The sequence below is a fragment of the Zingiber officinale genome, chromosome 1A (assembly GCF_018446385.1).
Source record: "Zingiber officinale cultivar Zhangliang chromosome 1A, Zo_v1.1, whole genome shotgun sequence".
Lineage (NCBI taxonomy): Eukaryota > Viridiplantae > Streptophyta > Magnoliopsida > Zingiberales > Zingiberaceae > Zingiber > Zingiber officinale.
The window spans coordinates 166,737,286-166,754,497 of NC_055987.1; the positions used below are offsets into that span (position 1 = coordinate 166,737,286).

At 34.2% G+C, this 17,212-nt stretch overlaps 1 pseudogene; it reads right to left on the bottom strand.

Moving 5' to 3' along the window:
- LOC122038331 overlaps positions 1-17,212 on the bottom strand; it is a 52,845-nt pseudogene that overhangs the window by 31,805 nt on the left and 3,828 nt on the right.

The window sequence follows — 17,212 nt, forward strand, 5'->3', positions numbered from 1 at the left end:
TGAGAGCATGTATTGAAGAACAACAATCTTCCATTCAGGAATAACTAATGCCTCTGTAACCGACCTGAGAATCAATTCACTAGACAATTTTAGAGTGAAAACACTAAATGTGGAGGAAAAATTAGAATAGGAGATAAAGTTCGAAATGATATATTTAGTACGGGATCAGATACTCTTTCTGAATGCATCAAGATCGAGAAATGTACCTGACTCGTTATAAGATGCTACCATTGGTTCATCTTCTTGGTTGCGGCTAGAATTCACAATTTCTTCATTAGCTTAAAAAGTCTTTCTCCTTGAATAAATAGGATATTCGGTTTTTGACTCGATATCCCATGTTTCACTAATTTGACAATTAACTTGGATAGGATCATGCATGATGGTAGGTGTGGTGTCTAAATCAACACTACGCACAGGAAGGGTATCTTCATCATCCTTCGAGGATGCTCCACGATCGTGGAATGTGCCACAGTCTTCCCCACGACCATCATCATAGCCTTCCCCACGGGCATGTGGTGTGACACGGTCAGGCTGTGTCACACTCTGGAGATCACGAACATCATCACAGCCTTTCCTACGACCATGTGGTGTGACACGGCCAGACTGCAGAACACTATGGAGAACACGGCCATGACCGTGGCATGTTCTGGTTCTCCTTTATCACCAATTTTAAAACTTCATCATCCTTCCCCCTTTAAGCGAAGTGTGAGAGGAATAAGGGGTACCTTAAAAAAAAAAGGTGGCATCAATAACGTATGTCTTCTTTGTGTGTGGACAATAACAACAATAACCTTTTTGAATAGGAGAATACCTGACAAATACAATTTTAAGAGCTCGAGGGTTAAGTTTGTTGCACTTATGGGTATGGATACGCACAAAGGTCATACATTCAAACTTCTTCAAAGATAGATTATTGAAGTTGGAAATTCACGGATATATAGAAGAGGCAACGTTATGACAAAGTTTATGGAGTGACTAGGGAGATGACTGATAAGATACGCAACTCCCATAAATATTTTGGAACATGCATGGCGAACATAAGGGCACGAGCAACGTCTAACAAATGACTATCGACACATGAGCTCTAATGAATAATTTCATTTTCAACTAACATTGAAATATTCTTTATTATTATTGGTTCTAAGAATTTGGATATTTGTTTAAAATTGGGTCCGAATCATATTGTGTAAGGTTTTGAAGATGTTATTGGTTTCAGATTTTTCCTTAAGAAGATAAACTCAAGTAACTCGTGTATGATCATCAATAAATGAGATAAACCATCTTTTCCCACGAGAGGTGTGAATTTGTGAGGGTCCCAAATATCATTATGAATTAATGAAAATGATGTAGATGGTTTATATCATTTGGAAGAGAAATGAATGCCAGTATGCTTGGCTAGTTGACACACTTCACAATTGAAAGACAACGAATCTTTATTAGTAAATAATGACGGAAATAAATACTTCAAATAACCAAAACTAGGATGTCGTGGAAGATATTATTTCCTTATCACAAGAACTAGAATTAAAAGCAACATGAGACACTAAAGACTGACTATTTGATCCTCAAAGTAATAAAAACCTTCGTGAATTCTAGCATTGTCAATCGTCTTCCCTGATAATAGGTCTTGAAATTGACAAGACAAAGTTAAGAATTTAGCAAACAATGATTATCAAAGGTGATTTTGCTGATGAAGATTAGATTGTATTTTTTTGCCTATGGTAGAAACTAAAGTTAATGATTCATCAACAATCCTAATTTGGTGAGAACAAGGATAATAGGAGCAAAAAAAACTCGAGTCGCCTGTCATATGGTCAGAGTCCCCAGAATCAATGATCCAAAGGGCTATTGAATGATTAAGGATGAATTGAGTTTACCAGATTGAGTCATGGAGCAAGAGCCAACATTAGAGCTGGAAGACGCATTGAGGGCCACTTGGTTGAAGAATTTACAATATTGTTCAATCTGTCTATTATGAATGGAGCAGGAATCCCAAAGACAATACGCTTTCTTGGCTCGATTCAGTATGACATCTATGATCTTCATTCTTTTTTCGCGGTTGCCAATTTTCTAGCTTCCCATATATTTTCCAATATTTATCCTTGGTGTGACCTGGTCGGTTGCAATGTTCACACCAAGGACATTTATTTTGACGTTGATTTGGTGAGTAATTTTTTATGGAACCAAAGCTGAAACATCTATAATGGATTATGGTGCAATAATCTCATTAGTAGCCATGACCTCACGTCGAGCTTCTTCAAGAGATGGACATGGGTCACGTGCAACAATATGACCACATACCTCATCCAAATTATGATTAAGACCGGCCAAAAAATCAAACACACGCTCCTTTTCAATATTGCGGTGAATTTGACACTTTAACACTACAGCCAGTGCACGTTGAATCTTCTTCAAGAAATAGATTAAATTCCTACCAAAGATCTTGAAGATTAGAAAAGTACTGTCACATAATTTGAACCTTGTTTCAATTCTTTCAGCTTCGATCGTAGTTCAAAAATTTTGGAAGTATTGCCCAGATCGGAATACATCTTTTCAGTTGCATCCCACACCTCCTTGACCATCTTGAATCAGAGATGACGAAGGCTAATGCTGGTTCCATGGAGTTAATCATCCAGGCAAGCACGATTAAATTCTCGGCTAGCTAAATGAGGTACAATGCATCACTTGATGTGAGCTAAGAAGAGTTGCTTGTAAGATAACCCAACTTCCTTATGCCACAAATAACTATCTTTACTGATTGGGCCATTGCAAATAATTATGGTCATTCAACTTATGAGTCATAATTTGCAACGATGAGACGTCGCTTCCAGAAAGAGAAGTGGAAGAATCAGTAGACAACGTAGGTGTCTTTGGAGGAGAAGAGACACACATGTTTGTTTACAAAGAGGAACTCTACTCTAATACCATGTAAAAATTCTCACTTAACTTTATTCATGAACCAAAAAACCACAATGGGGATTAATAACTAAGGAAACAATAAATAATTAACAAAAGAAAACTATTCTACCAAAACTAAATTATTCTCAATCAAATCATTCTAATTGATTTTATCCTATTTTCACCCATGATTTGATTGGCTCTCCACAAGGAAATATTTGATTATTTCGTACAATATTTAAATGAATTTTATCCTATTTTGTTATTACTAACCAAATCTTCTTTGACCTCTTTCATTAATATGCATATTTGTCATATTCTCACATCACCAAACTAGGTATTTATTGGTCACCCAAGTAAATATTCATACAATTTTAAACGTGTTTCTCAAAATCTTTCCTCAATAAGCGCAACCAAATTTTCTTTTTAATGTTCTCATTTCTTATATTATTGATTCTTGTATGTCTGCACATTCACTTTAGCATCCTCTTCTTTGGAACTCATATTTTACATGTGTGCTCAATTCATCCAAAACCTAACTTTATATAACATAGTGAGTCAAACAGCCATTTTGTAAGACTTCCCTTTATGTTTTAGAAATATCTTACCATCACAAATAACCTCCTCTATTTCAACCATTCTCTTTGTATCATATGTAAAGCACATCTATCAACCCTTCTATCCTTTTACAAAAACGACCTTAGATACTTCAGCTCACAATTACAAGTAGCTCGTTATCTCTTATCTTAACCATTGTCTCACTACATCTAATAGTATTAAACTTAAATTTTATATATTATATCTTTATTGAGTTAAAAATCTTATGTTTACCCCTAGATTTGAGCGGAACATTTACTCTTTCATGTATATTATTAACCAAAACAATATCATCTGCAAACAACATGCATTGTGGTAATATGCCTAGTAAGTTCATCTATGAATAAAGTTGATCCTTGATGTAAGATAGGAAATGTTTTAATTAATCCACTTGAAGTCTTCACTCTTGTCGTTGAAATCTGATATAGATGCTTAATTGTTTCAATATATGTTACTCTAGCACCTTTCTTTTCTAAAATTCTCCACAATTTCCGTAGGAATAAACTTTTTCTATATCAATGGTCACACATTTTCCAATGATCAAAATTATAAAAAAGGCACAAATCTATGAAGCACTATGAATGCCATAATGATCCCATATTGTTATTTTGACCGACTACAAAATCATCAAAGTATTTTTTTAGCCATATCATATCAATGGCCTTTCCAATGGACGAAATCAAAAAGTGATTTAGAGTTCTAAATGAACTCCTAGAAGCACTATAGATACAATAGTGGTTTCATGTATTTTTTTACAATTAAAAGTGATTTGGGCAGCACACTTGGATGTCTTTCAATTGGTTAGAATAAAAAAGTAAAGCATGAATGGACTCTTGGAAGCACAATGAACGCAATGGTAGTCTCGTAATATTTCAAACATCGTTAATATATTCTTGTAGAGAAAACTAATCAAAATGTTTTGACCAAATCATCATAATTACATATTCAATAGTCAAAATAACAATATGGGACCCATTGCATTCATGGAGTTCATCCAATGGTCAAAATAGCAATATGACACTACCATTGTGCTCATAATGCTCCTAGAAGTTTATTCACACCCTTACTTTTTTATTTAAATTCCATCAAAATGTACCGTCCGAAAGTTATTCCAGTGTTCAAAATAACAATATGGAACTACAATTTCATTCATGGTGCTCTCATGAGTCCATTCATTTCCTTTCTTTCTAATTTTAAATACTGGAAATATCAACCGACATGATGGGTTAAAATGACAAAAATTAACAACTATTGGATTTGACCACTAGAAAATCATCAAAATATTTTTAAAAGTTTTGAAGGCATTTAGGGAACTACAGGGAAATTTTGAGAATGTCAAAATGGGAAAGTGTGCCCTCTGTCAAATCTGAAATCATGAGCATGAATTGGTAATTATCAAACTTTATGTGTGCCCTTTTGTAAAATGGCTAAGAACTAACTTTAACTTTAGTGGTAGTCTAGGCAACTGATTTATTTGGTTGTTATTTTAACCTGATGTTCAGTTCAAATGAGACACATTATCAAGTTTACTTATTTTGTTTTCAATCTACTTCCTTTCCATGGTCCTGTTTCAAGGAAGAAGTTGCATCATCAAGCTTAACTATTTTTAGTGTTTTGACAACTCTCACACTAAATGATATTTCTTTGATATCACCCCATCTTCAATTTTGGTTGCTTCATCCATGCAATTGGATAGTTCGTTTTACATCATACATCCCCACAAAAGTTGGTACAAAGCTAAGCACAAAATTACCATCTCTATTTTTTTTTCTCTCTAACCTTTTCTACAATCTCCTCAATCTAGTTGATGAATAGTTAGTTATCTTGATGCTCCTACCACACTAGTGTGACCAACTAAGAACTTTGGTGCTAACTTGACAAACGACTGAAAAGTCTACTTGAGTTGTCCACTTTTAGTTTAACGAACTCTGTTTAGGGTTGTAAACAAGCCAGCTCTTAAGCTAAGCCTAAATTCACCAAGTGCTATAAAGATTGTTCAAGCTTGGTTTTCTATTAAGCTTGAGTTTGGTTTAATTTTGACTTGAAATTAGTTTGTTAGATGTTATGGAGCTTTTAATTTAAGTTTGTTTGATTTTATGAAGTTTTTATATTATTAAATTTGTTTAGTTGATTAGTAAGTTTGTTATTACAAGCTTGTTTATTCATTTTGACCTTTGTTTATTTACAAGTTCAATAAGAGTTATGGGCATGATTCACAAACTTTGTTAGCGAGCAATGTTCATAAACAATATTTATGAATAGCATTCAATACATATATGCATTCAAACTTGTTTATTTACTTTTTAATGAGTTATTCAAGTTTATACCTTTAATTAGCCTTGTGCATGTTCAATAGATATAAACAAACCCTTACTAATCAAGCATGCTCATAAATGTTTGATTCGTTTACAACCCTAGTTGTACTACTTTAGATGTCTTTGTTGATTATTTTGATTGTATCAACTTGACAAACAATTCACTTAACAAATCCAAGTTTGAACAACTTATCAAATTAAATGAATAAGTTTGAACACATGTGTTTCGCTTGTTAGTATTCGTGAACAAAAATTGTAAAATGTTTATGAATTCATCAATTTATCAACAATATCCATGAACAAAGATTGTGAACCATGTTCATTAACAAAGTTCTTATAAAAAATATAAATAAACAAAGAATCTCCCAAAACAAATAAATAAGTTTTGAATATAAGTTCGTTAACCAACCAAACAACCTTAAAAATGTAAAAGTTTCAAATAATAAAAAAAGGTTGAATTAAGAGTTTGATAACATCTAAATGAACTAAGCTCGAACTAAAATCAAGTTAGAAAAAGAGAAACCAAACCAAGATTGGCTTGAACTTTTCAAAAACTTGGTTTATTTTTAGCTTAGGTTGGCTCAGCTCGGTTTCCTTATCAAACAAGCCTAAACAACAAAAAGTTTGATTTGGCTGGGCTCATTTACCTCATTAACAAGCACTAACTCTTTGCACTGTCACCCTTACAATTGTTTGGTACAAGCAGTGTTTTTTTAAAATGTTAATAATATCTTCATTTTCAATTTCTTCAAATGAAATATACAAAATTGGTGTTGTTATCTATGAAAAATAAGGTGTAACTTGACCCCATCAAAATTAAGAAGTCAAATGAAGAAGTTGAAAGAGAAGACATTAACATTGCAAAATATAAATTGCCATCAAACACAATAAAGGCGATAGAGCAAAATGGTTGTTGCTCATGCTTATAAATACCACTATAGTTTGCAAAATCACGATCTCCTACGATCCGGAAGTACCCAAACAATCAAGGAACATTTGAGATCATTTTTTGCAGTGGAATCGAAGCTAATCACGAGACCTTTAAGATATCAAATTGAAGCTCGTTCAGAGACCTACATTCGTTACAACATGTAACGACCCAGTATTAGGCCTAAAAATGACGTTTAAAACCTTTTTAGAGGCTTTGAAGAATTTTAATCCTTTTTGTTAAGGTTATTTTCATCTTTGCATCGTTAGGATTTTGAGAGAATTTTGAGACTATTTAAACAATTGTTTAATTATTGTTAGGGCATTATCTTTATCTAAGTTAATATTATTCAGTTAAATCAAGAGAAATTTTTTTTGCAATTTCCTGTGTCTTCCTTGGAAAATTCTGTGTCCTACAAAACAATTGTTATGCGTCAGAAAACAATGTCATCTATGGTGTCGAGTGTCGATGGTTACATGTATATGCAAATTATTAATCTATTTATATGCAAATGACCATTTTAGATATTTTTCTAATTATTAATCATATACGATAAAATTTTACAGGTTTTTAGTAGGATCGTACGATTCTACAATCTTATCCTGATCGATCTGATCCTGATCCTAAATCGATCCTGCATAGGATCAGGATCCTACAAACTATGAATGCTACTAGTAGTTAAGAGCACATCATTGGCACCTAAACCATAGTTTAAAAAATTCTTTTTGTGCCAATCAACATGGCAAAACTTACTAGTCTGTCAGTTGACCGATTGGCAAAAAGCCATTGAAAAGACTAACCGAAATGCCATTGAAACATTATACTATGCTTGTTCAATGCATTCACTCTTTGGGGACTCCCAATCTAGTTTCTTCCTCCGCAAGTGATGAAGGTGGCCAATGAATGCAACAATTTTTTCCTCCCTTTATGAGCAACAACAACAAACTCAACGGTTCTTTCCTCCTATCCTCCTAAATTGTTCTTTCACAGCTGATGGTGCAGCGAGCAACAAATGCACTTAGCGACTACAATGATTTCTTGCTCCACGTGCGATCTACGACAATGATAACCACTTTGATTCTCACATCCATTTGTCTTGATTTGTTCTTCTATAACTGATGGCTCCGGTTTTGGACTTTGACTTCACAATCATAGAGGCACCCAACCAGGTTTTTGAAGCTAGGCATCTTCCTCTTCTCCCGAATCATCTTTATCTTCTCTCTTCCTTCTCCTCTTCGGTGCCTCCAACATAGTGTGTCGATATGTCTAACATGACACAGTATAGTCTCATTCCAACCAGGGATAATAAACCCACTTGAAACAAGATTCCAAACCTTGACTTAAAGTAACATAGTTGCCAAAACAGCAATTAGATAGCTTAATAGACTCATTTGTAAAGTCTGCATTAACACAATTCTTAGTGGAAGAAATCAAGAGAGCTATCCATGAACTAGAACGGAAATATTATAGAAGAGGAGCATAAACTAAAGATGTCACTAGTGACATCAAGTAGTATCTTGATTCAATTTAAGCAGTAAAAATGTTAGAAATTGTTATGCTTCAGATAGGTGAGATGCATTTGTTATGCTTCAGATAGGTGAGTTTCCAAATGCATCGAACCATGTTTCAATGGCTATATAGTTAACTTATAGCCAATAATATACAAGTAGCTTCTTGCACTTATATTTAACGTGAGTGTTTTTTCGATAAATGAACACGGATGCTATAGTTTTGTTTAAACATTATTTATTTGACACAGCAACTCCAGATAGAGTTGCGTTTTATTTATTATTTTATTTTATACTCTTCACTATTACACCACTATAGATATATTATTGTTAATAGAGTTATCTATGTTCAGTTGTTTAGTTGGATTGATCCTGGGCAGGGAATAACACAAAAAAAAAAAAAAAACTATCAAAGAACTCTAGATGAAAATAAAAATACAGTAAGGTATAAAGAAGAGTCAAATATTAAATTGCAGCTTGAATGACAACTTAAGGCCAAGATTTATAAACTACTAGTTAGAAGAGAACTCGAGGAAGTTAAGAATTAAAGGAAACAATTTAGCAATTATTTCATATAAAAATCTAAATGCAAAAGATAAATAATACTTTAATTGATCCCTTAGGTTATGAAAAAGACTACTGACAAAACAATTGGCATGATTGCTTGATAGAAGATGCCAATAAATTCATAACATCCTTGGAAAGCATGATGATTTACATAATATTCTTCCGTTCATAGACTATCACTCATCCATTATTGAAAAGGAACCTAGTAAAACAAGCACATACCATGACCAACTTTTTGATTAGTCAAAGGATGAAAGAAACAACAAAGAACCCAAAAAAATTGTAAGTGTAAGCAATTCATAATGTCAGAGAAAGAGTAATTTATTTGACAAATTCCATAGAGAAATTTTCTGCCACTTAGTCATGTTAATAATTTAGAAAACTAAAATTATTTTGTGATTTAAAAAAAAATGCTGCCAATGCTAATGGAGAGACCTTATTTGTTGTAGTTTTCTAGAAACAAGGTAGTTTTTGTATATACTATAAATTATGAGAGTATGTTTGTGCCATTCCATGACACCCAATTAAGAGAAAAAAGGGCGAGGCCAGCATCCAATTAACATGCAAAATATAACACCCTCGTGTTAATATGAAGCTGAAGCTGACTGGAAGAGAATGGTTCTTGGTAGAATTTTGATATGATATGATCATAGTTTCTAAAGTAAAAACTTTAAGATGATATGATAATATTTTGCATTAAAAAAAAATTTAAGAAGCTTCAGAAAGTAATAGAGTAATAATCCTTGCAATAAATAGAAACCTCACCATTAAGCCAAAAAGGTACCAACATGAACCAACGACATGTCCAGCCAATACAAACATAAGAAGATTAATGACAAAGTTTGCCCATGCGGACTCAAATATGAAACCACTTGCATATTTCCCACCAAGCAATGGAACAAATCTGATTATCCGTGGGAAATATTGGAGGAGAAGAGTTACAAATAAAAGATTGTTGGCATCATTTGCTTTCCATGACCCCACATGATCTGGTATCACTGCCAATATCATTACCTTCATTTGTGAAACAGAATAAATAAGTATACGTGAATAAGTCAAAAGATTTTGAATTTCTCTTCCAACATTAGGAAAAGAGGTAAGATTCAAAGTGCGTCAATTTTTTAGATGGACCGATGAATTAATCTGGAAGAGATATTCAGCTAAGAAATTGCTCACAAATATGTAGTATACCCCACAAACCAATCTCCATTTATCTGTTAGGTGATCATACACATATGAAGAGATCCAAATGACTAACTTCCCAAGAAAAAAAAGAAATAAAGAAAATGATCTTTAGAATGCCTGGTCTCTGAATCTGGAGTTGTCTCCAACTAGATAATTGATGCCATATCTGTTTCAAGACCTATGTTGTATGAGCTATGGCCTTTACTCTTCTGCTCTGATATCTCTGTTACTGTCCATATGGTCTTAATTCTTAGTCAAGTATCAAACACGTAATCTTCTCCTATGTTTGCATTTTCATACTATCACATTCGGAAAAAGTTTCATCAAATCAAAACAAAAAGAAGAAAACTACTGAATCCAAGCTGCTTCCATAAACAACAATGACAATTGCCAAAAAACGAAGAGTAAAACTAGAAAGAAATTAATGCTTACCTGAGGAAGTGGCAATACAACAAACAAGTCCAAGAAAAAGTATCCACGAAGATAATTAAGAGCAACTTTTTTAGGTTGATAAACTAGATCCCCAGCACCCACCACTCTAGATTCAGGAGCAACATATGCAACTCTAAACTGTACAGACAGATAACATATCAACATATATACAAATTACAAATATGGTTTATATAAAAATAAGTAATAAAATGTTAATACTTCACACACGTGACCCAGACTATATTTCAGAAATTAAAAAAAATATAAGTTGCATAATAACTTGTTTGAAATAAGGAATTTGAAACTTCTAAAACTTAATATCATCAAACTACAATTTTTTGTAATTTTGGCAGCAGTTAAAAGGCAAAGTCAATGCACTTAAAAAACCAGATATGCATCTTAACATAAAGCAATCTAACAACCAAGCATTCCCAATCACCGTCTTCAATAGCAGATTCAGATGGGCATCTTAAACAAGTTGCTCAGTCAATACGATAGTAATGAAGCTAATATATCCTACTGAACGTTTACAGATGATAAGAAAATTAAATGTTTTTCATGAAAACTCTTAGTTCATATCACATGTTGACAAACCCAGATACATACCTGAAGAATCATGTGCAACAAATAGATGAAATCAGTCACACTCCGTACAACGGCAATTCCAATTGCCAAAGACCAGTTGAAAACTATGCATTTTTCTTCCTGCATCAAAAGAAATTGATGTATGACCTACACACTGAAATTTCAAAAGAAAGTAAAGAAAGAGAAATAGTGCATTCACAATTTCCTAAGAAACGGTAAATTCATAATATGAGCTTTAGAGATTGAGTTTCCCGCTAGTGATAAAGAAAAATCCTTTTTTGTGTGTGGTAGAAGAAGTCTTTCACGCTACTAGATTACAAAGATCAGTCCAAAGTTCAAATCTACTAGGCTTCCTCATTAGGTAAAGAGCCCAATGCATTCGTTTATCATTGTTAGAGTTATTGGTTACCAAAATTGTTAGTTATATGTATTATGGATTTATCCCCATGTTGAATGTTTTAGTTATAAGGACTTATGTTGAGTCCTATATGTTGACAAAGAAATAAATGAGAATTTCTGAAAATATTTTCTCTTTCATTTCACTAAGAGAATTACAATATATAAACAACAAGCATTATCAAATCTCTTAATCCTAGAGTCTAATATAGGAAGCAATACAACAATAATTCAGGCTTATCAAATCCCTTGATCCTAGGGTCCAATATAGGAAGAAATATAACAATAATTACAAGTGATATATACAACAATAATGAAAATCTTAGAGAGGTAATCAAGGGATATACAACTATAATAAAACTAAATAAGAAAAAAAGAATATATTGGCATCCCCCCTCAAATTGATGCGGGTAAGTGATAACATCTCGTATGTCACACTAGACAATTATAATTACCAAACCCCTCTACACTAGTGCAGTATAGGGTAACTCGGATTGTCTCTCTCAGGGAACATAGCGCAACTAGTGATAATCTCAAGGATGAAATGTTATAGTTTTGGGGTTTGGGTTTTTGATGTTATAAATGGGAGATGCTAAGACTAACAAATGAAAAACATCCTAATCTAATCTAACCTAGCTAAACTACGATTGCAAGGAATTAAATGAAACCTAATCTAACCTAATTGCTATCCAAATGAGAGCAAAACTTAGTGCATTCAAACATACAAGCATTGAGGGAATTAAATGAATTAAAATGCATTAACAAGAATAAAAGTAATGTAAAAGTGTAAGGAGAATTAAACCAAACACATTGCAAGCATAAAAATTAAGCTAAGCTAAGCACTAAAGAAAGTGGAGTTCTCCCTTCGATCGGATGAATGATTGGTGCGGAACGAGCCCAAGACCAGCTCGCAAATGGAGATGAAAGCACCTCTCCCAACCAGGACAAGGATTTGTTGATAACGGATTCCTACGATGAAGATGGGAGTGTCTCTCCCAATTGGGACAAGGGCTTGACGCAGATAAGAGGCGGAAGACCTCCACGCCTACTTCTTTGTCGGAGATGGACTTGTGGAAGCTAAGAAGGTGGAAGACCTCCACACCTTCTTCTCTTCTCCAAGTTTGTGTTCCCTTGCAAGAACCTTCCCAACCGGGGTGAGATGGAGGTGGAGATGACCACAGGAGATGGTAATGATGGTGAAGCTTCGCAAGAGAAACCTCTCCGACGAAGGACAAAGGTGTTTTAGCTAGTGGGGAAGGAGTAAGAAGATGACTCCCCTTGCCCTATATCTGAATATTTTTCCTTTATACGAGCCGCGCCACGGTCGTGCCAAAATGCATGGCCAGGCCGTGTTGGCTACTGAGGTTGCCTCTGAATCAAATTTCAAGATGGGACACGACCAGGGTGTGTTCCCTATTGTGATGTGCTTCGAGCTTCTCTTTTGATCACGATTGACATTCTCTTTTGATTCTCTACAAGAACACATTCATATTTTGAGAAATAATGTCATAAATATAGAGAAATTGAAATGAAGCTCTAAATTAACTCTTGCACGTAAAATACAATATGAATTAACATTTAAGCATACGAGAGGATTAAAACGTCAAGTATAAGAGTTGTCAAAACATTGGTTATCAGTAAGTCTATCAACATAAATTTTCTATTGTGAAACTTATGTCGTTGGCTTTTCAAAACTTTCGTAAAGACATTAGCTATTTGAAGATCAGTAGTAAGATGCGGAAGAGTGATAACACCTTAAATAAAGGCTTCCCTAATGTAATGGCAATCCATCTCTATGTGCTTTGTGCGTTCATGATATACTGGATTTGTAGTTATTTGAATGACACTAGTATTATCACCACAAAGTGGAATAGGATTAGGTGGAGGAAATCCAAGTTAGGAATGAAGACCACGAAACCATACAATTTCAGAACAAGCTGCATGTAGCTCTATACTTAGCCTCCGTGGAAGATTTAGAGACAATCCCGATTCTTACACTTCCAAGAAATCAAGGCATTTCCAAGAAAAATGCACTAGCATATTGTAGACTTCCTAGTATTCGGGCAACCAACTCAATCTGTATAATATATGCAGTCAAATGAAGAGCAAATTTTGTAGGAAAAACAACTAATGAGTAGATGACCCAATTAAGTATCGAATAATGTGACGAATTGTAGCAAGATAAAGATGTCGAGGTGATAGCATAAATTTGCTTACTATATGGGCAACATATGAGATATCAGACCTTGTGATTATTAGGTAGAAAAAACTACCAACAAGTTACCTATAAAAAAAAAGAATCAGGCAAAAGCTCACCTTCATCTTTTCATTATTTCACATTCACCTCTATTAGCATATCAACAATAGTAGCATCCTTTAAACCAACTAGCTCAATGAGCTCTTGAATATATTTATGTTGATTCACGAATAAACCATAATCTCGAGAGTGAACTTCCGACCCCAAAAAAAAATAAGTGAGATACCCAAGATCTTTCATTTTAAATGTACTATGCAACATATTTTAAAGCTAGTGATCAGCCCATTGTTATTACTAGTGATGATAATATTAACATAGACTAAGAGAAAGACCATATCAGTGGTTGTCTTTTCAAACCAAGCTCTAGGTGACTACTTCAACCCATACAAAGAGAGTCTTAGCTTGCAAACTTCATAAGTAGCTGTCATTGACATACCGGGTGGAAGTTTCATGTAAACCTTTTCCTCAAGATCCCCATTCAAGAAGACATTTTTTACATTCATCTGATGTAACAAGATTTAGAAGATGCAATAGCAAGAATAGCTCACCGTGGTCGTCTTAGCAACTAGTGTGAATGTTTCTTCATAGTCGAGGTCATATTCTTGTTTATTGCTATGAGCAACCAATCCAGCTTTGTATCTATGTAAAGACCCATTAGACTTGAATTTCACATTAGACTCACTTACGACCAATAGGCTTAACATTTGGAGGACAAAAACAATGTCCTAAGTATGATTTTACTCAAGTGCTTGAAGTTCTACTTCTAGGATCAAATGCAGGAGGAGTGCATCTATGATAAACATAACCAGGTTTAAACCTTAGAACTGGTGTTGGTGACTCAAGAAATGTGCTAAAGCAGATAGAGAAGGGAATTCTGAGGTCTATTGTGTGTTAAAGAAGGGCTGATTTTCAAAAATAAAATAAAATAACATTCCTAGAGACATGAGTTCGACGTGCATGAGGCTCGTAGCAAAGAATTCCTTTTTGGGTTCCAACATATCCTAAGAAAGCACACTTGACAGATTAGGCAATAAGTTTATATCTTTCCTGCAGGAAGGTGAACAAAACAAACATCCAAAAGTATGAAGATTGGACTAACTTGGTGCATGCCCAAGCAAACGAAAGTAGGGAGAATCATCGTTCAAGTTGGGAGATGGTAATCTATTAATCAAATATACAACACGAGACAGCTTCACACCAAAAATGGGAAGGAACACAAGAATCAATTAGAAGAGTGCGAACAACATCAAGAAGATGACGATTCTTTCTTTCAACCACACCTTTTTGTCGTGGAGTGAAAGGACAAGAACGTTGTGATATGATCCCATGACTTTGAAGAAAAAATTGAAATTCATTCAACATATATTCACCACCTGAATCTGATTGCAAGATTTTTAATTTGGCAGAAAATTGTGTTTCAATTAAATCATGAAAGACTTTAAACATAGAGAAAACTTCACTTTGAGATCAAAGAAAATATACCTAAGTAAAGCGAGTGAAATCATCGATAAATGTAACAAAATATTTGTAATGTTCACGGGCAATATCTCATACATTAGTATGTATGAGTTCAAAAGGTTTGATGGTGCGGTTTTTATGCAATGAAAAAGGAAGTGTTTTGCTTTTACCAAGTTTGCAAGATGCACAATCAACAATATCATTACTAGAAGAAGTTGAATTTTTATTTCCAAGTACACCAGATTTAAGCAAGACTAGAATTACATGAGAATTAGGGTGTCCTAAACGCCTATACCACACCTAATTATCACATTGAACAACATTACAAGCAACTTAATTTGACACCGGAGAGGGAGATAGAAATAAAGGAAAGAGACGTCCTACTTTAGGTCCATTTGCGATCTTCCCGGAATTTGAAAATTGAACATTATAATTGTTGTCCACTAATTGACCGACAGACATAAGATTAGTAGGCAGCTTCAGAAACACAAAAATAGTATTTAAAGAGGCTGAAATATCACCAACAGCTGTGATAGGTAAGAAATTATCATCGTCAGTATGAATCTGAAGATCTCCTTTATATGTTTTTTAACATTATTTAAAGGTAAAGCAATGTTGGTCATGTGATTAGAAGCACCATAATCAAAATACCAAGGCTTAGGATTATAATTTATGTTACCTAAAAGATCTAAAGCGGAAAGGGCAAAAACTATTATTTGTTGGACTTTTCAAGAGTAATAGAATACTGACTAGGACTAAGAGCATTTGAGGAACCAACTGAGACATTGTATGCAGTTTTAGATTTCTTTGGAGGCCGAGTGGAACAATCTTTGATGATATGCCTTGGCTTCTTACAATAAATGTAGAATTTTAAGTCAATTAGTGGCAATGTGTCTGAATCCTTTGCAACTATAGAACTGGACATTAGTTATATCTCTGTCTCCTTTAAAGCTCCCTCGAGCATCATAGGCAACAGGAATTGGAGTAGAATGTTGAGCTTTTTACTCCAAGACAACCTGTGTAATGATGAGCCATTATTCTTCCCTGAGAATCTCTCCTACACAAATATTCAATAAAGGAACTGGTTCTTTGTTCATCAGGTTGGGCCTGATTACTTCAAACCCCCCCTTTAACTTCATTAAAAGCTGGTCATGCTTGCTAATCTCATGCACACTTTGGATAGCAATGAGTCCTTCAAGAGGTACACTTGCATACACAATATTAGTATACTCAGTCCAAAGAATCCAAAGGAAGAGTAAAACTCTTGGATTGACATACTCCTTTGACCCAACTCAAGTTCCAATTGAAACCTTCGTGTTGTATTTCCTTGGTTGTAAATTTTCTTCAAGTAATCTCACATTTCTCTAGAAGTTTTATAAGTCTTGAGATTGAGTAGTATGGAGGGTTCCATACTTCCAAGGATCCAAGACATAATCTGAGCATTCTTCACCTACCATTTCACATATTTCTCCTTCTCGCTGTTAGGTGCAGGATTCGTCCCATCAATATGATCCCATAATTCATTTCCCTTGACAAAGATCTGAAATTGGAATGCCTAGGCAGAATAGTTCTTGTCATTAAATAGAACAAGAAAATATTCAGATCGTTCCAAAGTCATGATTCAACCAGAAACAAGTACTAAGAGATCAGGTTTAAGAAAACAAACTAGAAGAACACGAAAAAGAACAAAACATTAAGATCTTGGAGCTAGACAAGGAACCAAACACTTGATGAAATGATCTAAGAGTTTTGGCTCTGATACATGACAAAGAAATAAATAAGAATTTCTGAAAATGTTCTCTTTTATTTCACTAAGAGAATTACAATATATAGATATCAAGAATTATCAACCTCTTAATCCTAGTGTCTAATATAGAAAAAAAATACAAGAATAATTACAACTTATCAAATCCCATAATCCTAGGGTCTAATATAGGAAGAAACACAACAATAATTACAAAGGATATAAAGGGCAGCCCGGTGCACGAAGCTCCCGCTATGCGGGGTCGCGGGGAAGGATTCATTGTACGCAGCCTTACTCTGCTTTTTGCAAGAGGCTATTTCCAGGATTCGAACCCGTGACCTT